The sequence below is a fragment of the Epinephelus lanceolatus genome, chromosome 12 (assembly GCF_041903045.1).
Source record: "Epinephelus lanceolatus isolate andai-2023 chromosome 12, ASM4190304v1, whole genome shotgun sequence".
NCBI lineage: Eukaryota > Metazoa > Chordata > Actinopteri > Perciformes > Serranidae > Epinephelus > Epinephelus lanceolatus.
Genome location: NC_135745.1, coordinates 6115263 through 6133076, shown reverse-complemented (window position 1 = coordinate 6133076; position 17814 = coordinate 6115263). Strand labels below are relative to the sequence as shown.

At 46.9% G+C, this 17814-nt stretch overlaps 20 non-coding genes and 20 pseudogenes across 20 annotated transcripts; all 40 read left to right on the top strand.

Moving 5' to 3' along the window:
• The first annotated feature begins 439 nt into the window (after positions 1-439).
• On the top strand, positions 440-554 carry LOC144465391 (U5 spliceosomal RNA). Its single transcript, XR_013492545.1, has one exon. It is a non-coding gene; the product is annotated as a U5 spliceosomal RNA (small nuclear RNA).
• Positions 555-695: 141 nt separating this feature from the next.
• On the top strand, positions 696-876 carry LOC144466387 (U2 spliceosomal RNA; annotated as a pseudogene).
• Positions 877-1321: 445 nt separating this feature from the next.
• On the top strand, positions 1322-1431 carry LOC144465577 (U5 spliceosomal RNA). The gene has a single exon (XR_013492708.1). It is a non-coding gene; the product is annotated as a U5 spliceosomal RNA (small nuclear RNA).
• A 146-nt stretch (positions 1432-1577) lies between these two features.
• LOC144465233 (U2 spliceosomal RNA) lies at positions 1578-1758 on the top strand (annotated as a pseudogene).
• Positions 1759-2203: 445 nt separating this feature from the next.
• LOC144465390 (U5 spliceosomal RNA) lies at positions 2204-2318 on the top strand. Its single transcript, XR_013492544.1, has one exon. It is a non-coding gene; the product is annotated as a U5 spliceosomal RNA (small nuclear RNA).
• A 141-nt stretch (positions 2319-2459) lies between these two features.
• LOC144465294 (U2 spliceosomal RNA) lies at positions 2460-2640 on the top strand (annotated as a pseudogene).
• A 445-nt stretch (positions 2641-3085) lies between these two features.
• Positions 3086-3199, top strand: LOC144465934 (U5 spliceosomal RNA). Its single transcript, XR_013493011.1, has one exon. It is a non-coding gene; the product is annotated as a U5 spliceosomal RNA (small nuclear RNA).
• Positions 3200-3341: 142 nt separating this feature from the next.
• On the top strand, positions 3342-3522 carry LOC144465232 (U2 spliceosomal RNA; annotated as a pseudogene).
• A 445-nt stretch (positions 3523-3967) lies between these two features.
• LOC144465389 (U5 spliceosomal RNA) lies at positions 3968-4082 on the top strand. The gene has a single exon (XR_013492543.1). It is a non-coding gene; the product is annotated as a U5 spliceosomal RNA (small nuclear RNA).
• Positions 4083-4223: 141 nt separating this feature from the next.
• On the top strand, positions 4224-4404 carry LOC144466386 (U2 spliceosomal RNA; annotated as a pseudogene).
• A 445-nt stretch (positions 4405-4849) lies between these two features.
• LOC144465499 (U5 spliceosomal RNA) lies at positions 4850-4964 on the top strand. Its single transcript, XR_013492638.1, has one exon. It is a non-coding gene; the product is annotated as a U5 spliceosomal RNA (small nuclear RNA).
• Positions 4965-5105: 141 nt separating this feature from the next.
• LOC144466385 (U2 spliceosomal RNA) lies at positions 5106-5286 on the top strand (annotated as a pseudogene).
• Positions 5287-5731: 445 nt separating this feature from the next.
• Positions 5732-5845, top strand: LOC144465744 (U5 spliceosomal RNA). Its single transcript, XR_013492856.1, has one exon. It is a non-coding gene; the product is annotated as a U5 spliceosomal RNA (small nuclear RNA).
• A 142-nt stretch (positions 5846-5987) lies between these two features.
• On the top strand, positions 5988-6168 carry LOC144465231 (U2 spliceosomal RNA; annotated as a pseudogene).
• Positions 6169-6613: 445 nt separating this feature from the next.
• Positions 6614-6728, top strand: LOC144465388 (U5 spliceosomal RNA). The gene has a single exon (XR_013492542.1). It is a non-coding gene; the product is annotated as a U5 spliceosomal RNA (small nuclear RNA).
• A 141-nt stretch (positions 6729-6869) lies between these two features.
• LOC144466384 (U2 spliceosomal RNA) lies at positions 6870-7050 on the top strand (annotated as a pseudogene).
• Positions 7051-7495: 445 nt separating this feature from the next.
• On the top strand, positions 7496-7610 carry LOC144465498 (U5 spliceosomal RNA). The gene has a single exon (XR_013492637.1). It is a non-coding gene; the product is annotated as a U5 spliceosomal RNA (small nuclear RNA).
• Positions 7611-7751: 141 nt separating this feature from the next.
• Positions 7752-7932, top strand: LOC144466383 (U2 spliceosomal RNA; annotated as a pseudogene).
• Positions 7933-8377: 445 nt separating this feature from the next.
• On the top strand, positions 8378-8491 carry LOC144465743 (U5 spliceosomal RNA). Its single transcript, XR_013492855.1, has one exon. It is a non-coding gene; the product is annotated as a U5 spliceosomal RNA (small nuclear RNA).
• A 142-nt stretch (positions 8492-8633) lies between these two features.
• On the top strand, positions 8634-8814 carry LOC144465230 (U2 spliceosomal RNA; annotated as a pseudogene).
• Positions 8815-9259: 445 nt separating this feature from the next.
• LOC144465387 (U5 spliceosomal RNA) lies at positions 9260-9374 on the top strand. Its single transcript, XR_013492541.1, has one exon. It is a non-coding gene; the product is annotated as a U5 spliceosomal RNA (small nuclear RNA).
• A 141-nt stretch (positions 9375-9515) lies between these two features.
• LOC144466382 (U2 spliceosomal RNA) lies at positions 9516-9696 on the top strand (annotated as a pseudogene).
• A 445-nt stretch (positions 9697-10141) lies between these two features.
• LOC144465742 (U5 spliceosomal RNA) lies at positions 10142-10255 on the top strand. The gene has a single exon (XR_013492854.1). It is a non-coding gene; the product is annotated as a U5 spliceosomal RNA (small nuclear RNA).
• A 142-nt stretch (positions 10256-10397) lies between these two features.
• Positions 10398-10578, top strand: LOC144466381 (U2 spliceosomal RNA; annotated as a pseudogene).
• Positions 10579-11023: 445 nt separating this feature from the next.
• Positions 11024-11137, top strand: LOC144465741 (U5 spliceosomal RNA). The gene has a single exon (XR_013492853.1). It is a non-coding gene; the product is annotated as a U5 spliceosomal RNA (small nuclear RNA).
• A 141-nt stretch (positions 11138-11278) lies between these two features.
• LOC144466185 (U2 spliceosomal RNA) lies at positions 11279-11459 on the top strand (annotated as a pseudogene).
• A 445-nt stretch (positions 11460-11904) lies between these two features.
• Positions 11905-12018, top strand: LOC144465933 (U5 spliceosomal RNA). Its single transcript, XR_013493010.1, has one exon. It is a non-coding gene; the product is annotated as a U5 spliceosomal RNA (small nuclear RNA).
• Positions 12019-12160: 142 nt separating this feature from the next.
• LOC144465229 (U2 spliceosomal RNA) lies at positions 12161-12341 on the top strand (annotated as a pseudogene).
• Positions 12342-12786: 445 nt separating this feature from the next.
• LOC144465491 (U5 spliceosomal RNA) lies at positions 12787-12901 on the top strand. The gene has a single exon (XR_013492631.1). It is a non-coding gene; the product is annotated as a U5 spliceosomal RNA (small nuclear RNA).
• A 141-nt stretch (positions 12902-13042) lies between these two features.
• Positions 13043-13223, top strand: LOC144466184 (U2 spliceosomal RNA; annotated as a pseudogene).
• A 445-nt stretch (positions 13224-13668) lies between these two features.
• On the top strand, positions 13669-13782 carry LOC144465662 (U5 spliceosomal RNA). The gene has a single exon (XR_013492782.1). It is a non-coding gene; the product is annotated as a U5 spliceosomal RNA (small nuclear RNA).
• A 142-nt stretch (positions 13783-13924) lies between these two features.
• LOC144466127 (U2 spliceosomal RNA) lies at positions 13925-14105 on the top strand (annotated as a pseudogene).
• A 445-nt stretch (positions 14106-14550) lies between these two features.
• On the top strand, positions 14551-14664 carry LOC144465920 (U5 spliceosomal RNA). The gene has a single exon (XR_013492998.1). It is a non-coding gene; the product is annotated as a U5 spliceosomal RNA (small nuclear RNA).
• Positions 14665-14806: 142 nt separating this feature from the next.
• Positions 14807-14987, top strand: LOC144466380 (U2 spliceosomal RNA; annotated as a pseudogene).
• Positions 14988-15432: 445 nt separating this feature from the next.
• LOC144465471 (U5 spliceosomal RNA) lies at positions 15433-15547 on the top strand. Its single transcript, XR_013492612.1, has one exon. It is a non-coding gene; the product is annotated as a U5 spliceosomal RNA (small nuclear RNA).
• Positions 15548-15688: 141 nt separating this feature from the next.
• Positions 15689-15869, top strand: LOC144466173 (U2 spliceosomal RNA; annotated as a pseudogene).
• Positions 15870-16314: 445 nt separating this feature from the next.
• LOC144465458 (U5 spliceosomal RNA) lies at positions 16315-16428 on the top strand. The gene has a single exon (XR_013492601.1). It is a non-coding gene; the product is annotated as a U5 spliceosomal RNA (small nuclear RNA).
• Positions 16429-16570: 142 nt separating this feature from the next.
• On the top strand, positions 16571-16751 carry LOC144465228 (U2 spliceosomal RNA; annotated as a pseudogene).
• Positions 16752-17196: 445 nt separating this feature from the next.
• Positions 17197-17308, top strand: LOC144465941 (U5 spliceosomal RNA). The gene has a single exon (XR_013493018.1). It is a non-coding gene; the product is annotated as a U5 spliceosomal RNA (small nuclear RNA).
• A 144-nt stretch (positions 17309-17452) lies between these two features.
• On the top strand, positions 17453-17633 carry LOC144466073 (U2 spliceosomal RNA; annotated as a pseudogene).
• The last annotated feature ends 181 nt before the right edge of the window (positions 17634-17814 follow it).

Below are 17814 nucleotides of genomic sequence, written 5' to 3'. Positions count from 1 at the left end.
CTTGTGGACAACCAAATATCAACGCAAACGGAGCGGCCCATTGCTCAAATTGCCATTGGACTGAGAAACAAATGAGTCCCACTGGATGCTGTCTTCATGGCCTGGCGTTGTGGCAAAATAGGCTCTGTTGACTCCTCATCACCCATGTCCCTTGGCGAACCTCATTGGGCTCCCAGTCTCAAATGGCTGTAAAACATGACAACTGGAGTAAAAGCCAATCAACAGCAAAATGAAGTCTCAAAAAATACAGCGAGATTTGCACTTTTAATTGGCAGAAAAACACAGGACAGAGAGGAAATATTGCCACAGTGATATTGTGGGCAGGGGTAGGGGAATGGGTGTGGCCTGGGATTTGGATCGCGGGGCAAGTCAGGCGTACCGTGAGTGTTTTGACTGGGACGACTAGGGTCTTTGGCTGTTCTTCATCAAAGGGCTGTACTTACTCTGGTTTCTTTTCATAACGCACAAGTCTTTCGCCTTTTACTAAAGACTTCCGTGGAAAGGAACACCAATGAGTTGAAGCTATTTTTGGCAGGCTTTGCCATTTGGCTTAGCCTTGTGCTTTTGTGAAGATCAGAAAAGCCATTTTAAGCCTGAGCTAGATTTAGGTGTTTGATGCCCAGTGAAAAGTATTGCACTGTGACAAGTGACACTTGTGCCTGAAGATTGCGTTGGGCAGTTAACGGTTGGGCCACATCACTTTTCGGCCTTTTGGCTGTAGTAAATGTTCTCATCAGTTTAATATCTGATATGTCCTCAATAAGACGACAGCATTAAACATATGTTTTTTGTGTCGGGGGCTGAAAAAGGGGCTTGCTCCGTTCACTCCACGCATCGACCCGGTATTGCAGCGCCGCTGGAAATGGCGCACCCTTCTCCTGCCTTGTGGACAACCAAATATCGACGCAAACGGAGCGGCCCATTGCTCAAATTGCCATTGGACTGAGAAACAAATGAGTCCCACTGGATGCTGTCTTCATGGCCTGGCGTTGTGGCAAAATAGGCTCTGTTGACTCCTCATCACCCATGTCCCTTGGCGAACCTCATTGGGCTCCCAGTCTCAAATGGCTGTAAAACATGACAACTGGAGTAAAAGCCAATCAACAGCAAAATGAAGTCTCAAAAAATACAACGAGATTTGCACTTTTAATTGGCAGAAAAACACAGGACAGAGAGGAAATATTGCCACAGTGATATTGTGGGCAGGGGTAGGGGAATGGGTGTGGCCTGGGATTTGGATCGCGGGGCAAGTCAGGCGTACCGTGAGTGTTTTGACTGGGACGACTAGGGTCTTTGGCTGTTCTTCATCAAAGGGCTGTACTTACTCTGGTTTCTTTTCATAACGCACAAGTCTTTCGCCTTTTACTAAAGACTTCCGTGGAAAGGAACACCAATGCGTTGAAGCTATTTTTGGCAGGCTTTGTAGTTTGGTTTAGTCTTGTGCTTTTGTGAAGATCAGAAAAGCCATTTTAAGCCTGAGCTAGATTTAGGTGTTTGATGCCCAGTGAAAAGTATTGCACTGTGACAAGTGACACTTGTGCCTGAAGATTGCGTTGGGCAGCTAACGGTTGGGCCACATCATTTTTCGGCCTTTTGGCTGTAGTAAATGTTCTCATCAGTTTAATATCTGATATGTCCTCAATAAGACGACAGCATTAAACATATGTTTTTTGTGTCGGGGGCTGAAAAAGGGGCTTGCTCCGTTCACTCCACGCATCGACCCGGTATTGCAGCGCCGCTGGAAATGGCGCACCCTTCTCCTGCCTTGTGGACAACCAAATATCGACGCAAACGGAGCGGCCCATTGCTCAAATTGCCATTGGACTGAGAAACAAATGAGTCCCACTGGATGCTGTCTTCATGGCCTGGCGTTGTGGCAAAATAGGCTCTGTTGACTCCTCATCACCCATGTCCCTTGGCGAACCTCATTGGGCTCCCAGTCTCAAATGGCTGTAAAACATGACAACTGGAGTAAAAGCCAATCAACAGCAAAATGAAGTCTCAAAAAATACAGCGAGATTTGCACTTTTAATTGGCAGAAAAACACAGAACAGAGAGGAAATATTGCCACGGTGATATTGTGGGCAGGGGTAGGGGAATGGGTGTGGCCTGGGATTTGGATCGCGGGGCAAGTCAGGCGTACCGTGAGTGTTTTGACTGGGACGACTAGGGTCTTTGGCTGTTCTTCATCAAAGGGCTGTACTTACTCTGGTTTCTTTTCATAACGCACAAGTCTTTCGCCTTTTACTAAAGACTTCCGTGGAAAGGAACACCAATGAGTTGAAGCTATTTTTGGCAGGCTTTGCCATTTGGCTTAGCCTTGTGCTTTTGTGAAGATCAGAAAAGCCATTTTAAGCCTGAGCTAGATTTAGGTGTTTGATGCCCAGTGAAAAGTATTGCACTGTGACAAGTGACACTTGTGCCTGAAGATTGCGTTGGGCAGCTAACGGTTGGGCCACATCACTTTTCGGCCTTTTGGCTGTAGTAAATGTTCTCATCAGTTTAATATCTGATATGTCCTCCATAAGACGACAGCATTAAACATATGTTTTTTGTGTCGGGGGCTGAAAAAGGGGCTTGCTCCGTTCACTCCACGCATCGACCCGGTATTGCAGCGCCGCTGGAAATAGCGCACCCTTCTCCTGCCTTGTGGACAACCAAATATCAACGCAAACGGAGCGGCCCATTGCTCAAATTGCCATTGGACTGAGAAACAAATGAGTCCCACTGGATGCTGTCTTCATGGCCTGGCGTTGTGGCAAAATAGGCTCTGTTGACTCCTCATCACCCATGTCCCTTGGCGAACCTCATTGGGCTCCCAGTCTCAAATGGCTGTAAAACATGACAACTGGAGTAAAAGCCAATCAACAGCAAAATGAAGTCTCAAAAAATACAGCGAGATTTGCACTTTTAATTGGCAGAAAAACACAGGACAGAGAGGAAATATTGCCACGGTGATATTGTGGGCAGGGGTAGGGGAATGGGTGTGGCCTGGGATTTGGATCGCGGGGCAAGTCAGGCGTACCGTGAGTGTTTTGACTGGGACGACTAGGGTCTTTGGCTGTTCTTCATCAAAGGGCTGTACTTACTCTGGTTTCTTTTCATAACGCACAAGTCTTTCGCCTTTTACTAAAGACTTCCGTGGAAAAGAACACCAATGCGTTGAAGCTATTTTTGGCAGGCTTTGTCATTTGGTTTAGTCTTGTGCTTTTGTGAAGATCAGAAAAGCCATTTTAAGCCTGAGCTAGATTTAGGTGTTTGATGCCCAGTGAAAAGTATTGCACTGTGACAAGTGACACTTGTGCCTGAAGATTGCGTTGGGCAGCTAACGGTTGGGCCACATCATTTTTCGGCCTTTTGGCTGTAGTAAATGTTCTCATCAGTTTAATATCTGATATGTCCTCAATAAGACGACAGCATTAAACATATGTTTTTTGTGTCGGGGGCTGAAAAAGGGGCTTGCTCCGTTCACTCCACGCATCGACCCGGTATTGCAGCGCCGCTGGAAATGGCGCACCCTTCTCCTGCCTTGTGGACAACCAAATATCGACGCAAACGGAGCGGCCCATTGCTCAAATTGCCATTGGACTGAGAAACAAATGAGTCCCACTGGATGCTGTCTTCATGGCCTGGCGTTGTGGCAAAATAGGCTCTGTTGACTCCTCATCACCCATGTCCCTTGGCGAACCTCATTGGGCTCCCAGTCTCAAATGGCTGTAAAACATGACAACTGGAGTAAAAGCCAATCAACAGCAAAATGAAGTCTCAAAAAATACAGCGAGATTTGCACTTTTAATTGGCAGAAAAACACAGAACAGAGAGGAAATATTGCCACAGTGATATTGTGGGCAGGGGTAGGGGAATGGGTGTGGCCTGGGATTTGGATCGCGGGGCAAGTCAGGCGTACCGTGAGTGTTTTGACTGGGACGACTAGGGTCTTTGGCTGTTCTTCATCAAAGGGCTGTACTTACTCTGGTTTCTTTTCATAACGCACAAGTCTTTCGCCTTTTACTAAAGACTTCCGTGGAAAGGAACACCAATGAGTTGAAGCTATTTTTGGCAGGCTTTGCCATTTGGCTTAGCCTTGTGCTTTTGTGAAGATCAGAAAAGCCATTTTAAGCCTGAGCTAGATTTAGGTGTTTGATGCCCAGTGAAAAGTATTGCACTGTGACAAGTGACACTTGTGCCTGAAGATTGCGTTCGGCAGCTAACGGTTGGGCCACATCACTTTTCGGCCTTTTGGCTGTAGTAAATGTTCTCATCAGTTTAATATCTGATATGTCCTCAATAAGACGACAGCATTAAACATATGTTTTTTGTGTCGGGGGCTGAAAAAGGGGCTTGCTCCGTTCACTCCACGCATCGACCCGGTATTGCAGCGCCGCTGGAAATGGCGCACCCTTCTCCTGCCTTGTGGACAACCAAATATCGACGCAAACGGAGCGGCCCATTGCTCAAATTGCCATTGGACTGAGAAACAAATGAGTCCCACTGGATGCTGTCTTCATGGCCTGGCGTTGTGGCAAAATAGGCTCTGTTGACTCCTCATCACCCATGTCCCTTGGCGAACCTCATTGGGCTCCCAGTCTCAAATGGCTGTAAAACATGACAACTGGAGTAAAAGCCAATCAACAGCAAAATGAAGTCTCAAAAAATACAGCGAGATTTGCACTTTTAATTGGCAGAAAAACACAGAACAGAGAGGAAATATTGCCACAGTGATATTGCGGGCAGGGGTAGGGGAATGGGTGTGGCCTGGGATTTGGATCGCGGGGCAAGTCAGGCGTACCGTGAGTGTTTTGACTGGGACGACTAGGGTCTTTGGCTGTTCTTCATCAAAGGGCTGTACTTATTCTGGTTTCTTTTCATAACGCACAAGTCTTTCGCCTTTTACTAAAGACTTCCGTGGAAAGGAACACCAATGAGTTGAAGCTATTTTTGGCAGGCTTTGCCATTTGGCTTAGCCTTGTGCTTTTGTGAAGATCAGAAAAGCCATTTTAAGCCTGAGCTAGATTTAGGTGTTTGATGCCCAGTGAAAAGTATTGCACTGTGACAAGTGACACTTGTGCCTGAAGATTGCGTTGGGCAGCTAACGGTTGGGCCACATCACTTTTCGGCCTTTTGGCTGTAGTAAATGTTCTCATCAGTTTAATATCTGATATGTCCTCAATAAGACGACAGCATTAAACATATGTTTTTTGTGTCGGGGGCTGAAAAAGGGGCTTGCTCCGTTCACTCCACGCATCGACCCGGTATTGCAGCGCCGCTGGAAATGGCGCACCCTTCTCCTGCCTTGTGGACAACCAAATATCGACGCAAACGGAGCGGCCCATTGCTCAAATTGCCATTGGACTGAGAAACAAATGAGTCCCACTGGATGCTGTCTTCATGGCCTGGCGTTGTGGCAAAATAGGCTCTGTTGACTCCTCATCACCCATGTCCCTTGGCGAACCTCATTGGGCTCCCAGTCTCAAATGGCTGTAAAACATGACAACTGGAGTAAAAGCCAATCAACAGCAAAATGAAGTCTCAAAAAATACAACGAGATTTGCACTTTTAATTGGCAGAAAAACACAGGACAGAGAGGAAATATTGCCACAGTGATATTGTGGGCAGGGGTAGGGGAATGGGTGTGGCCTGGGATTTGGATCGCGGGGCAAGTCAGGCGTACCGTGAGTGTTTTGACTGGGACGACTAGGGTCTTTGGCTGTTCTTCATCAAAGGGCTGTACTTACTCTGGTTTCTTTTCATAACGCACAAGTCTTTCGCCTTTTACTAAAGACTTCCGTGGAAAGGAACACCAATGCGTTGAAGCTATTTTTGGCAGGCTTTGTCATTTGGTTTAGTCTTGTGCTTTTGTGAAGATCAGAAAAGCCATTTTAAGCCTGAGCTAGATTTAGGTGTTTGATGCCCAGTGAAAAGTATTGCACTGTGACAAGTGACACTTGTGCCTGAAGATTGCGTTGGGCAGCTAACGGTTGGGCCACATCATTTTTCGGCCTTTTGGCTGTAGTAAATGTTCTCATCAGTTTAATATCTGATATGTCCTCAATAAGACGACAGCATTAAACATATGTTTTTTGTGTCGGGGGCTGAAAAAGGGGCTTGCTCCGTTCACTCCACGCATCGACCCGGTATTGCAGCGCCGCTGGAAATGGCGCACCCTTCTCCTGCCTTGTGGACAACCAAATATCGACGCAAACGGAGCGGCCCATTGCTCAAATTGCCATTGGACTGAGAAACAAATGAGTCCCACTGGATGCTGTCTTCATGGCCTGGCGTTGTGGCAAAATAGGCTCTGTTGACTCCTCATCACCCATGTCCCTTGGCGAACCTCATTGGGCTCCCAGTCTCAAATGGCTGTAAAACATGACAACTGGAGTAAAAGCCAATCAACAGCAAAATGAAGTCTCAAAAAATACAGCGAGATTTGCACTTTTAATTGGCAGAAAAACACAGAACAGAGAGGAAATATTGCCACAGTGATATTGTGGGCAGGGGTAGGGGAATGGGTGTGGCCTGGGATTTGGATCGCGGGGCAAGTCAGGCGTACCGTGAGTGTTTTGACTGGGACGACTAGGGTCTTTGGCTGTTCTTCATCAAAGGGCTGTACTTACTCTGGTTTCTTTTCATAACGCACAAGTCTTTCGCCTTTTACTAAAGACTTCCGTGGAAAGGAACACCAATGAGTTGAAGCTATTTTTGGCAGGCTTTGCCATTTGGCTTAGCCTTGTGCTTTTGTGAAGATCAGAAAAGCCATTTTAAGCCTGAGCTAGATTTAGGTGTTTGATGCCCAGTGAAAAGTATTGCACTGTGACAAGTGACACTTGTGCCTGAAGATTGCGTTCGGCAGCTAACGGTTGGGCCACATCACTTTTCGGCCTTTTGGCTGTAGTAAATGTTCTCATCAGTTTAATATCTGATATGTCCTCAATAAGACGACAGCATTAAACATATGTTTTTTGTGTCGGGGGCTGAAAAAGGGGCTTGCTCCGTTCACTCCACGCATCGACCCGGTATTGCAGCGCCGCTGGAAATGGCGCACCCTTCTCCTGCCTTGTGGACAACCAAATATCGACGCAAACGGAGCGGCCCATTGCTCAAATTGCCATTGGACTGAGAAACAAATGAGTCCCACTGGATGCTGTCTTCATGGCCTGGCGTTGTGGCAAAATAGGCTCTGTTGACTCCTCATCACCCATGTCCCTTGGCGAACCTCATTGGGCTCCCAGTCTCAAATGGCTGTAAAACATGACAACTGGAGTAAAAGCCAATCAACAGCAAAATGAAGTCTCAAAAAATACAGCGAGATTTGCACTTTTAATTGGCAGAAAAACACAGAACAGAGAGGAAATATTGCCACAGTGATATTGCGGGCAGGGGTAGGGGAATGGGTGTGGCCTGGGATTTGGATCGCGGGGCAAGTCAGGCGTACCGTGAGTGTTTTGACTGGGACGACTAGGGTCTTTGGCTGTTCTTCATCAAAGGGCTGTACTTATTCTGGTTTCTTTTCATAACGCACAAGTCTTTCGCCTTTTACTAAAGACTTCCGTGGAAAGGAACACCAATGAGTTGAAGCTATTTTTGGCAGGCTTTGCCATTTGGCTTAGCCTTGTGCTTTTGTGAAGATCAGAAAAGCCATTTTAAGCCTGAGCTAGATTTAGGTGTTTGATGCCCAGTGAAAAGTATTGCACTGTGACAAGTGACACTTGTGCCTGAAGATTGCGTTGGGCAGCTAACGGTTGGGCCACATCACTTTTCGGCCTTTTGGCTGTAGTAAATGTTCTCATCAGTTTAATATCTGATATGTCCTCAATAAGACGACAGCATTAAACATATGTTTTTTGTGTCGGGGGCTGAAAAAGGGGCTTGCTCCGTTCACTCCACGCATCGACCCGGTATTGCAGCGCCGCTGGAAATGGCGCACCCTTCTCCTGCCTTGTGGACAACCAAATATCGACGCAAACGGAGCGGCCCATTGCTCAAATTGCCATTGGACTGAGAAACAAATGAGTCCCACTGGATGCTGTCTTCATGGCCTGGCGTTGTGGCAAAATAGGCTCTGTTGACTCCTCATCACCCATGTCCCTTGGCGAACCTCATTGGGCTCCCAGTCTCAAATGGCTGTAAAACATGACAACTGGAGTAAAAGCCAATCAACAGCAAAATGAAGTCTCAAAAAATACAACGAGATTTGCACTTTTAATTGGCAGAAAAACACAGGACAGAGAGGAAATATTGCCACAGTGATATTGTGGGCAGGGGTAGGGGAATGGGTGTGGCCTGGGATTTGGATCGCGGGGCAAGTCAGGCGTACCGTGAGTGTTTTGACTGGGACGACTAGGGTCTTTGGCTGTTCTTCATCAAAGGGCTGTACTTACTCTGGTTTCTTTTCATAACGCACAAGTCTTTCGCCTTTTACTAAAGACTTCCGTGGAAAGGAACACCAATGCGTTGAAGCTATTTTTGGCAGGCTTTGTCATTTGGTTTAGTCTTGTGCTTTTGTGAAGATCAGAAAAGCCATTTTAAGCCTGAGCTAGATTTAGGTGTTTGATGCCCAGTGAAAAGTATTGCACTGTGACAAGTGACACTTGTGCCTGAAGATTGCGTTGGGCAGCTAACGGTTGGGCCACATCATTTTTCGGCCTTTTGGCTGTAGTAAATGTTCTCATCAGTTTAATATCTGATATGTCCTCAATAAGACGACAGCATTAAACATATGTTTTTTGTGTCGGGGGCTGAAAAAGGGGCTTGCTCCGTTCACTCCACGCATCGACCCGGTATTGCAGCGCCGCTGGAAATGGCGCACCCTTCTCCTGCCTTGTGGACAACCAAATATCGACGCAAACGGAGCGGCCCATTGCTCAAATTGCCATTGGACTGAGAAACAAATGAGTCCCACTGGATGCTGTCTTCATGGCCTGGCGTTGTGGCAAAATAGGCTCTGTTGACTCCTCATCACCCATGTCCCTTGGCGAACCTCATTGGGCTCCCAGTCTCAAATGGCTGTAAAACATGACAACTGGAGTAAAAGCCAATCAACAGCAAAATGAAGTCTCAAAAAATACAGCGAGATTTGCACTTTTAATTGGCAGAAAAACACAGAACAGAGAGGAAATATTGCCACAGTGATATTGTGGGCAGGGGTAGGGGAATGGGTGTGGCCTGGGATTTGGATCGCGGGGCAAGTCAGGCGTACCGTGAGTGTTTTGACTGGGACGACTAGGGTCTTTGGCTGTTCTTCATCAAAGGGCTGTACTTACTCTGGTTTCTTTTCATAACGCACAAGTCTTTCGCCTTTTACTAAAGACTTCCGTGGAAAGGAACACCAATGAGTTGAAGCTATTTTTGGCAGGCTTTGCCATTTGGCTTAGCCTTGTGCTTTTGTGAAGATCAGAAAAGCCATTTTAAGCCTGAGCTAGATTTAGGTGTTTGATGCCCAGTGAAAAGTATTGCACTGTGACAAGTGACACTTGTGCCTGAAGATTGCGTTGGGCAGTTAACGGTTGGGCCACATCACTTTTCGGCCTTTTGGCTGTAGTAAATGTTCTCATCAGTTTAATATCTGATATGTCCTCAATAAGACGACAGCATTAAACATATGTTTTTTGTGTCGGGGGCTGAAAAAGGGGCTTGCTCCGTTCACTCCACGCATCGACCCGGTATTGCAGCGCCGCTGGAAATGGCGCACCCTTCTCCTGCCTTGTGGACAACCAAATATCGACGCAAACGGAGCGGCCCATTGCTCAAATTGCCATTGGACTGAGAAACAAATGAGTCCCACTGGATGCTGTCTTCATGGCCTGGCGTTGTGGCAAAATAGGCTCTGTTGACTCCTCATCACCCATGTCCCTTGGCGAACCTCATTGGGCTCCCAGTCTCAAATGGCTGTAAAACATGACAACTGGAGTAAAAGCCAATCAACAGCAAAATGAAGTCTCAAAAAATACAACGAGATTTGCACTTTTAATTGGCAGAAAAACACAGGACAGAGAGGAAATATTGCCACAGTGATATTGTGGGCAGGGGTAGGGGAATGGGTGTGGCCTGGGATTTGGATCGCGGGGCAAGTCAGGCGTACCGTGAGTGTTTTGACTGGGACGACTAGGGTCTTTGGCTGTTCTTCATCAAAGGGCTGTACTTACTCTGGTTTCTTTTCATAACGCACAAGTCTTTCGCCTTTTACTAAAGACTTCCGTGGAAAGGAACACCAATGCGTTGAAGCTATTTTTGGCAGGCTTTGTCATTTGGTTTAGTCTTGTGCTTTTGTGAAGATCAGAAAAGCCATTTTAAGCCTGAGCTAGATTTAGGTGTTTGATGCCCAGTGAAAAGTATTGCACTGTGACAAGTGACACTTGTGCCTGAAGATTGCGTTGGGCAGTTAACGGTTGGGCCACATCACTTTTCGGCCTTTTGGCTGTAGTAAATGTTCTCATCAGTTTAATATCTGATATGTCCTCAATAAGACGACAGCATTAAACATATGTTTTTTGTGTCGGGGGCTGAAAAAGGGGCTTGCTCCGTTCACTCCACGCATCGACCCGGTATTGCAGCGCCGCTGGAAATGGCGCACCCTTCTCCTGCCTTGTGGACAACCAAATATCGACGCAAACGGAGCGGCCCATTGCTCAAATTGCCATTGGACTGAGAAACAAATGAGTCCCACTGGATGCTGTCTTCATGGCCTGGCGTTGTGGCAAAATAGGCTCTGTTGACTCCTCATCACCCATGTCCCTTGGCGAACCTCATTGGGCTCCCAGTCTCAAATGGCTGTAAAACATGACAACTGGAGTAAAAGCCAATCAACAGCAAAATGAAGTCTCAAAAAATACAACGAGATTTGCACTTTTAATTGGCAGAAAAACACAGGACAGAGAGGAAATATTGCCACAGTGATATTGTGGGCAGGGGTAGGGGAATGGGTGTGGCCTGGGATTTGGATCGCGGGGCAAGTCAGGCGTACCGTGAGTGTTTTGACTGGGACGACTAGGGTCTTTGGCTGTTCTTCATCAAAGGGCTGTACTTACTCTGGTTTCTTTTCATAACGCACAAGTCTTTCGCCTTTTACTAAAGACTTCCGTGGAAAGGAACACCAATGCGTTGAAGCTATTTTTGGCAGGCTTTGTCATTTGGTTTAGTCTTGTGCTTTTGTGAAGATCAGAAAAGCCATTTTAAGCCTGAGCTAGATTTAGGTGTTTGATGCCCAGTGAAAAGTATTGCACTGTGACAAGTGACACTTGTGCCTGAAGATTGCGTGGGCAGCTAACGGTTGGGCCACATCACTTTTCGGCCTTTTGGCTGTAGTAAATGTTCTCATCAGTTTAATATCTGATATGTCCTCAATAAGACGACAGCATTAAACATAAGTTTTTTGTGTCGGGGGCTGAAAAAGGGGCTTGCTCCGTTCACTCCACGCATCGACCCGGTATTGCAGCGCCGCTGGAAATGGCGCACCCTTCTCCTGCCTTGTGGACAACCAAATATCAACGCAAACGGAGCGGCCCATTGCTCAAATTGCCATTGGACTGAGAAACAAATGAGTCCCACTGGATGCTGTCTTCATGGCCTGGCGTTGTGGCAAAATAGGCTCTGTTGACTCCTCATCACCCATGTCCCTTGGCGAACCTCATTGGGCTCCCAGTCTCAAATGGCTGTAAAACATGACAACTGGAGTAAAAGCCAATCAACAGCAAAATGAAGTCTCAAAAAATACAGCGAGATTTGCACTTTTAATTGGCAGAAAAACACAGGACAGAGAGGAAATATTGCCACGGTGATATTGTGGGCAGGGGTAGGGGAATGGGTGTGGCCTGGGATTTGGATCGCGGGGCAAGTCAGGCGTACCGTGAGTGTTTTGACTGGGACGACTAGGGTCTTTGGCTGTTCTTCATCAAAGGGCTGTACTTACTCTGGTTTCTTTTCATAACGCACAAGTCTTTCGCCTTTTACTAAAGACTTCCGTGGAAAAGAACACCAATGCGTTGAAGCTATTTTTGGCAGGCTTTGTCATTTGGTTTAGTCTTGTGCTTTTGTGAAGATCAGAAAAGCCATTTTAAGCCTGAGCTAGATTTAGGTGTTTGATGCCCAGTGAAAAGTATTGCACTGTGACAAGTGACACTTGTGCCTGAAGATTGCGTTGGGCAGCTAACGGTTGGGCCACATCATTTTTCGGCCTTTTGGCTGTAGTAAATGTTCTCATCAGTTTAATATCTGATATGTCCTCAATAAGACGACAGCATTAAACATATGTTTTTTGTGTCGGGGGCTGAAAAAGGGGCTTGCTCCGTTCACTCCACGCATCGACCCGGTATTGCAGCGCCGCTGGAAATGGCGCACCCTTCTCCTGCCTTGTGGACAACCAAATATCGACGCAAACGGAGCGGCCCATTGCTCAAATTGCCATTGGACTGAGAAACAAATGAGTCCCACTGGATGCTGTCTTCATGGCCTGGCGTTGTGGCAAAATAGGCTCTGTTGACTCCTCATCACCCATGTCCCTTGGCGAACCTCATTGGGCTCCCAGTCTCAAATGGCTGTAAAACATGACAACTGGAGTAAAAGCCAATCAACAGCAAAATGAAGTCTCAAAAAATACAGCGAGATTTGCACTTTTAATTGGCAGAAAAACACAGGACAGAGAGGAAATATTGCCACGGTGATATTGTGGGCAGGGGTAGGGGAATGGGTGTGGCCTGGGATTTGGATCGCGGGGCAAGTCAGGCGTACCGTGAGTGTTTTGACTGGGACAACTAGGGTCTTTGGCTGTTCTTCATCAAAGGGCTGTACTTACTCTGGTTTCTTTTCATAACGCACAAGTCTTTCGCCTTTTACTAAAGACTTCCGTGGAAAGGAACACCAATGAGTTGAAGCTGTTTTTGGCAGGCTTTGCCGTTTGGCTGAGCCTTGTGCTTTTGTGAAGATCAGAAAAGCCATTTTAAGCCTGAGCTAGATTTAGGTGTTTGATGCCCAGTGAAAAGTATTGCACTGTGACAAGTGACACTTGTGCCTGAAGATTGCGTTGGGCAGCTAATGGTTGGGCCACATCACTTTTCGGCCTTTTGGCTGTAGTAAATGTTCTCATCAGTTTAATATCTGATATGTCCTCAATAAGACGACAGCATTAAACATAAGTTTTTTGTGTCGGGGGCTGAAAAAGGGGCTTGCTCCGTTCACTCCACGCATCGACCCGGTATTGCAGCGCCGCTGGAAATGGCGCACCCTTCTCCTGCCTTGTGGACAACCAAATATCGACGCAAACGGAGCGGCCCATTGCTCAAATTGCCATTGGACTGAGAAACAAATGAGTCCCACTGGATGCTGTCTTCATGGCCTGGCGTTGTGGCAAAATAGGCTCTGTTGACTCCTCATCACCCATGTCCCTTGGCGAACCTCATTGGGCTCCCAGTCTCAAATGGCTGTAAAACATGACAACTGGAGTAAAAGCCAATCAACAGCAAAATGAAGTCTCAAAAAATACAACGAGATTTGCACTTTTAATTGGCAGAAAAACACAGGACAGAGAGGAAATATTGCCACAGTGATATTGTGGGCAGGGGTAGGGGAATGGGTGTGGCCTGGGATTTGGATCGCGGGGCAAGTCAGGCGTACCGTGAGTGTTTTGACTGGGACGACTAGGGTCTTTGGCTGTTCTTCATCAAAGGGCTGTACTTACTCTGGTTTCTTTTCATAACGCACAAGTCTTTCGCCTTTTACTAAAGACTTCCGTGGAAAGGAACACCAATGAGTTGAAGCTATTTTGGGCAGGCTTTGCCATTTGGCTTAGCCTTGTGCTTTTGTGAAGATCAGAAAAGCCATTTTAAGCCTGAGCTAGATTTAGGTGTTTGATGCCCAGTGAAAAGTATTGCACTGTGACAAGTGACACTTGTGCCTGAAGATTGCGTTGGGCAGCTAACGGTTGGGCCACATCACTTTTCGGCCTTTTGGCTGTAGTAAATGTTCTCATCAGTTTAATATCTGATATGTCCTCAATAAGACGACAACATTAAACATATGTTTTTTGTGTCGGGGGCTGAAAAAGGGGCTTGCTCCGTTCACTCCACGCATCGACCCGGTATTGCAGCGCTGCTGGAAATGGCGCACCCTTCTCCTGCCTTGTGGACAACCAAATATCGACGCAAACGGAGCGGCCCATTGCTCAAATTGCCATTGGACTGAGAAACAAATGAGTCCCACTGGATGCTGTCTTCATGGCCTGGCGTTGTGGCAAAATAGGCTCTGTTGACTCCTCATCACCCATGTCCCTTGGCGAACCTCATTGGGCTCCCAGTCTCAAATGGCTGTAAAACATGACAACTGGAGTAAAAGCCAATCAACAGCAAAATGAAGTCTCAAAAAATACAGCGAGATTTGCACTTTTAATTGGCAGAAAAACACAGGACAGAGAGGAAATATTGCCACGGTGATATTGTGGGCAGGGGTAGGGGAATGGGTGTGGCCTGGGATTTGGATCGCGGGGCAAGTCAGGCGTACCGTGAGTGTTTTGACTGGGACGACTAGGGTCTTTGGCTGTTCTTCATCAAAGGGCTGTACTTACTCTGGTTTCTTTTCATAACGCACAAGTCTTTCGCCTTTTACTAAAGACTTCCGTGGAAAGGAACACCAATGCATTGAAGCTATTTTTGGCAGGCTTTGTCATTTGGTTTAGTCTTGTGCTTTTGTGAAGATCAGAAAAGCCATTTTAAGCCTGAGCTAGATTTAGGTGTTTGATGCCCAGTGAAAAGTATTGCACTGTGACAAGTGACACTTGTGCCTGAAGATTGCGTTGGGCAGCTAATGGTTGGGCCACATCACTTTTCGGCCTTTTGGCTGTAGTAAATGTTCTCATCAGTTTAATATCTGATATGTCCTCAATAAGACGACAGCATTAAACATATGTTTTTTGTGTCGGGGGCTGAAAAAGGGGCTTGCTCCGTTCACTCCACGCATCGACCCGGTATTGCAGCGCCGCTGGAAATGGCGCACCCTTCTCCTGCCTTGTGGACAACCAAATATCGACGCAAACGGAGCGGCCCATTGCTCAAATTGCCATTGGACTGAGAAACAAATGAGTCCCACTGGATGCTGTCTTCATGGCCTGGCGTTGTGGCAAAATAGGCTCTGTTGACTCCTCATCACCCATGTCCCTTGGCGAACCTCATTGGGCTCCCAGTCTCAAATGGCTGTAAAACATGACAACTGGAGTAAAAGCCAATCAACAGCAAAATGAAGTCTCAAAAAATACAGCGAGATTTGCACTTTTAATTGGCAGAAAAACACAGGACAGAGAGGAAATATTGCCACGGTGATATTGTGGGCAGGGGTAGGGGAATGGGTGTGGCCTGGGATTTGGATCGCGGGGCAAGTCAGGCGTACCGTGAGTGTTTTGACTGGGACGACTAGGGTCTTTGGCTGTTCTTCATCAAAGGGCTGTACTTACTCTGGTTTCTTTTCATAACGCACAAGTCTTTCGCCTTTTACTAAAGACTTCCGTGGAAAGGAACACCAATGAGTTGAAGCTGTTTTTGGCAGGTTTTGCCGTTTGGCTGAGCCTTGTGCTTTTGTGAAGATCAGAAAAGCCATTTTAAGCCTGAGCTAGATTTAGGTGTTTGATGCCCAGTGAAAAGTATTGCACTGTGACAAGTGACACTTGTGCCTGAAGATTGCGTTGGGCAGCTAACGGTTGGGCCACATCACTTTTCGGCCTTTTGGCTGTAGTAAATGTTCTCATCAGTTTAATATCTGATATGTCCTCAATAAGACGACAGCATTAAACAATAGTTTTTTGTGTCGGGGGCTGAAAAAGGGGCTTGCTCCGTTCACTCCACGCATCGACCCGGTATTGCAGCGCCGCTGGAAATGGCGCACCCTTCTCCTGCCTTGTGGACAACCAAATATCGACGCAAACGGAGCGGCCCATTGCTCAAATTGCCATTGGACTGAGAAACAAATGAGTCCCACTGGATGCTGTCTTCATGGCCTGGCGTTGTGGCAAAATAGGCTCTGTTGACTCCTCATCACCCATGTCCCTTGGCGAACCTCATTGGGCTCCCAGTCTCAAATGGCTGTAAAACATGACAACTGGAGTAAAAGCCAATCAACAGCAAAATGAAGTCTCAAAAAATACAGCGAGATTTGCACTTTTAATTGGCAGAAAAACACAGGACAGAGAGGAAATATTGCCACGGTGATATTGTGGGCAGGGGTAGGGGAATGGGTGTGGCCTGGGATTTGGATCGCGGGGCAAGTCAGGCGTACCGTGAGTGTTTTGACTGGGACGACTAGGGTCTTTGGCTGTTCTTCATCAAAGGGCTGTACTTACTCTGGTTTCTTTTCATAACGCACAAGTCTTTCGCCTTTTACTAAAGACTTCCGTGGAAAGGAACACCAATGAGTTGAAGCTATTTTTGGCAGGCTTTGTCATTTGGTTTAGTCTTGTGCTTTTGTGAAGATCAGAAAAGCCATTTTAAGCCTGAGCTAGATTTAGGTGTTTGATGCCCAGTGAAAAGTATTGCACTGTGACAAGTGACACTTGTGCCTGAAGATTGCGTTGGGCAGCTAACGGTTGGGCCACATCATTTTTCGGCCTTTTGGCTGTAGTAAATGTTCTCATCAGTTTAATATCTGATATGTCCTCAATAAGACGACAGCATTAAACATATGTTTTTTGTGTCGGGGGCTGAAAAAGGGGCTTGCTCCGTTCACTCCACGCATCGACCCGGTATTGCAGCGCCGCTGGAAATGGCGCACCCTTCTCCTGCCTTGTGGACAACCAAATATCGACGCAAACGGAGCGGCCCATTGCTCAAATTGCCATTGGACTGAGAAACAAATGAGTCCCACTGGATGCTGTCTTCATGGCCTGGCGTTGTGGCAAAATAGGCTCTGTTGACTCCTCATCACCCATGTCCCTTGGCGAACCTCATTGGGCTCCCAGTCTCAAATGGCTGTAAAACATGACAACTGGAGTAAAAGCCAATCAACAGCAAAATGAAGTCTCAAAAAATACAGCGAGATTTGCACTTTTAATTGGCAGAAAAACACAGGACAGAGAGGAAATATTGCCACAGTGATATTGTGGGCAGGGGTAGGGGAATGGGTGTGGCCTGGGATTTGGATCGCGGGGCAAGTCAGGCGTACCGTGAGTGTTTTGACTGGGACGACTAGGGTCTTTGGCTGTTCTTCATCAAAGGGCTGTACTTACTCTGGTTTCTTTTCATAACGCACAAGTCTTTCGCCTTTTACTAAAGACTTCTGTGAAAAGCAACACCAATGAGTTGAAGCTATTTTCGGCAGGCATTGTCATTTGGCTTAGCGTTGTGCTTTTGTGAAGATCAGAAAAGCCATTTTAAGCCTGAGCTAGATTTAGGTGTTTGATGCCCAGTGAAAAGTATTGCACTGTGACAAGTGACACTTGTGCCTGAAGATTGCGTTGGGCAGCTAACGGTTGGGCCACATCACTTTTCGGCCTTTTGGCTGTAGTAAATGTTCTCATCAGTTTAATATCTGATATGTCCTCAATAAGACGACAACATTAAACATATGTTTTTTGTGTCGGGGGCTGAAAAAGGGGCTTGCTCCGTTCACTCCACGCATCGACCCGGTATTGCAGCGCCGCTGGAAATGGCGCACCCTTCTCCTGCCTTGTGGACAACCAAATATCGACGCAAACGGAGCGGCCCATTGCTCAAATTGCCATTGGACTGAGAAACAAATGAGTCCCACTGGATGCTGTCTTCATGGCCTGGCGTTGTGGCAAAATAGGCTCTGTTGACTCCTCATCACCCATGTCCCTTGGCGAACCTCATTGGGCTCCCA